Genomic DNA, 3,704 nt, shown 5'->3' with positions numbered 1-3,704 from the left:
GACCCACCACTAAGATGGGGTAAGTGGCAGGCATGCAGCAGGCGGGTGTCCTCCCAGATCAGTCCGCACCACTGACCGGGGGGTCTAGGAGGTGGCTGTGTGTCTGTGCTGCTGGCCGTGCATGCCGGAGGGGGTGATTGGTTGGGAAAGTGCACTGGTGGGGGGGAGGGTGTTAGATAAGTCTGCTGGTGGGGGGGAGGGTGTTAGATAAGTCCGCTGGTGGGGGGGAGGGTGTTAGATCAGTCCGCTGGTGGGGGGGAGGGTGTTAGATAAGTCCGCTGGTGGGGGGGAAGGTGTTAGATAAGTCCGCTGGTGGGGAGGAGGGTGTTAGATCAGTCCGCTGGTGGGGGGGAGGGTGTTAGATAAGTCCGCTGGTGGGGGGGAGGGTGTTAGATAAGTAGGCTGGTGGGGGGATGGTGTTAGATAAGTCCGCTGGTGGGGGGGAGGGTGTTAGATAAGTCCGCTGGTGGGGGGGAGGGTGTTAGATAAGCCCGCTGGAGGGGGGGAGGGAGTTAGATAACTTCGCTGGTGGGGGGGGTGTTAGATAAGTAGGCTGGTGGGGGGGAGGGAGTTAGATAAGTCCGCTGGTGGGGGGGAGGGTGTTAGATAAGTCCGCTGGTGGGGGGGAGGGTGTTAGATAAGCCCGCTGGAGGGGGGGAGGGAGTTAGATAAGTTCGCTGGTGGGGGGGTGTTACATAAGTAGGCTGGTGGGGGGGAGGGTGTTAGATAAGTCCGCTGGTGGGGGGGAGGGTGTTAGATAAGTCCACTGGGGAGTAGGGTGTTAGATAAGTAGGCTGGTGGGGGGGAGGGAGTTAGATAAGTCCGCTGGTGGGGGGAGGGTGTTAGATAAGTTCGCTGGTGGGGGGGAGGGTGTTAGATAAGTCCGCTGGCCCAGCCCGCCCCTGTTGGGGGAGGTGCATGCTCACCCCCTCTTTCCTGGCCTGCCAGGCTGGGTGCACGGATGGGGGTCTGGTATAGATTTTGGAGGTCATTTTGTTTGCATGGAGTTCCCCCTTTACAGGTGAGTAGAAATTTTTCGAATGTTGTTGAAGTTGTGCTGTGTGAACGGGAAGACACAACAAATATAAAGCAGTATTGTCAGTGGACTGTCTCCACCATCTATTAGGAGCAAGCCTTCCATTCCCAGGTGAGGTGTCCTGTCCCCGCCCCTTCAGGGTTCAGGTTGAAGATGCGGAGGAGGAGCGAGGGAGGAGGAGGAGGGGAACTTCCCTTTTTAGGTGAAGTTCCACATTAAGATGGGGCAGCACAGAGGCTTAGCGGTGAGCCTTGCAGCACTGGGGTCCTCGGTTCAAGACCTGACCAGGACACCATCTGCATGGAGTTTGCATGTTCTCCCTGTGCTTGCGTGGGTTTTCCCCGGGTACTCCGGTTTCCCCCCACACAACAAAAACATGCAACTTTTTGTGTTGGTGGTGCAGTGGTGAGCACAGCTGCTTTCCAAGCAGACGACCCGGGTTCGATTCCCGGCCAACATAATGGCCAAGATTCTCCCCAGAGACTGGAATTATATGTGGAGTGCAGATTAGCGATGGGATAAAATGTAAAGGAATGAAGTGAATGTCGTGGGTTTGTATGGATTTTATTACACACCTTAGAATAGATTTCTTGCAGGTAGGTGTGATTGTTGTGTATTCTCAGTGTCAGCCAGTAGGTGGAGCACTCGGCTACCTTTCAGGTATTTTCTAGGCTCTTCTTCACAACTTTGCTGAAGAAAGGCCGGCTATGTACTATATACAGTGGGGGAAAAAACACCTACCAACCAACAATAACCCTCCCCCCACAGACTGGCTCCACTAGGTGCTCATGTGGTACACAGATTAGTCCTGTCAATGTAAGAAGGTTCTCCTAACGACAACTCGTTATGTGTATAGAAGACGCCTGTCCACAGAATCCCTTCCCTCCAATCCTCACCATCATGGGGAAGACCAAAGAGCTGTCAGAGGACGTCGGGGAGAAGATTGGGGACCTGCACAAGGCTGGAATGGGCTACAAGACCATCAGCAAGAAGCTTGGTGAGATGAAGAAGACAACTGTTGGATCGATTATTCACGAATGGAAGAAATACAAAATAACCATCAATCGCCCTCAATCTGGAGCTCCATGGAAGATTTCACCTTCATGGGGTGAGGATGGTCATGAGAAAAAGTGAGGGATCCGCCCAGAACTACACAGGGGGGAGCTTGTGAATAGGGATGAGCCGAACACCCCCCTGTTCGGTTCGCACCAGAACCTGCGAACAGACCTAAACTTCGTGTGAACTTTAGAACCCTATTAAAGTCTATGGGACTCGAACGTTCACAATCTAAAGTGCTAATTTTAAAAGCTTATATGCAAATTACTGTCATAAAAAGTGTTTGGGGACCCGGGTCCTGCCCCAGGGGACATGGATCAATGCAAAAAAAAGTTTTAAAAACGGCTGTTTTTTCAGGAGCAGTGATTTTAATAATGATTAAAGTGAAACAATAAAAGTGTAATATTCCTTTAAATTTCGTGCCTGGGGGGTGTCTATAGTATGCCTGTGAAGGGGCGCATGTTTCCCGTGCTTAGAACTGTCCCTGCACAAAGTGTCATTTGTGCAGGAAAAAAAGTCTTTTAAAATCACTTGCGGCTATATTGTCGGCTCCCCGTAATACAGAGAACATTCAATGAGTGTTCTCTGTATTAGCCGACAATTCATTCATTCATTGATAAAAAAAAAAAAAGCGCAGGGGTTCCCCTAAATTCAATTACCAGGCCCTTCAGGTCTGACATGGATGAACCCCGTGTCAAATTAAAAAAAAAAATTGACGTGGGGGTCCCCCTAAATATCCATACCAGACCCTTTGGTTCCAGTGACCCCAATTTTGGAGTTATAATTGCTGAGAGTGACCCCAATGTTGGGGGTTATAATTGTTACCAGTGCCCCCAATGTTGGAGTTTTAATTGCTGCCAGTGACCCCAATGTTGGGGGTTATAATTGCTGCCAGTGACCCCAATGTTGTTGGTAATTATTGGTGCCAGTGACCCGAATGTTGGGGGTTATAATTACTACCAGGGACCCCAATGTTGGGGGTTATAATTACTACCAGGGACCCAAATGTTGGGGGTTATAATTGCTGCCAGTGGCCTCAATGTTGTGAGATAAAATTGCTACCACTGACCCCACTGTTGGGGATTATAATTTCTTCCAGAGACCCCAATGTTGGGGGTTATAATTGCTGCCAGTGATCCCAATGTTGGGGGTTATAATTGCCACTAGTGACCCCAATGTTGGGGGTTAAAATTGCTGCCAGTGACCCCAATGTGGGGTGTTATAATATCTGTCAGCGACCCCAATGTTGGAGGTTACAATTGCTGTCAGTGACCCCAATGTTGGGGGTTATTATTGCTGACAGTGACCCCAATGTTGGGGGTTATTATTGCTGACAGTGACCCCAATGTTGGGGGTTGTAATTGCTGCCAGTGAACCCAATTTTGGGGGTTATAATTGCTGCCAGTGACCCCAATGTTGGGGGTTATAATTGCTACCAGTGACCCCAATGTTGTTGGTAATTATTGGTGCCAGTGACCCGAATGTTGGGGGTTATAATTGCTACCAGTGACCCCAAAATTGGTGGTTAGAATTACTTTGTGACCCCAATGTTGAGGGTTGTAATTGCTGCCAGTGACCCCAATGTTGGGGGTTATAATTTCTACCAGTAACC

The 3,704-nt window shown here is 50.1% G+C and overlaps 1 non-coding gene across 1 annotated transcript; it reads left to right on the top strand.

Annotated features, from left to right (window-relative positions):
• The first annotated feature begins 1,424 nt into the window (after positions 1-1,424).
• Positions 1,425-1,496, top strand: TRNAG-UCC (transfer RNA glycine (anticodon UCC)). The gene has a single exon. It is a non-coding gene; the product is annotated as a tRNA-Gly (tRNA).
• The last annotated feature ends 2,208 nt before the right edge of the window (positions 1,497-3,704 follow it).

This window comes from Lithobates pipiens, unplaced genomic scaffold (assembly GCF_037356315.1).
Source record: "Lithobates pipiens isolate NorthernLeopardFrog02 unplaced genomic scaffold, aLitPip1_a1.2 Scaffold_93, whole genome shotgun sequence".
In the NCBI taxonomy this organism is placed as follows: Eukaryota; Metazoa; Chordata; class Amphibia; order Anura; family Ranidae; genus Lithobates; species Lithobates pipiens.
Note: the sequence above shows the minus strand (reverse complement) of the source record. Positions and strands in the feature narration are given on the sequence as shown.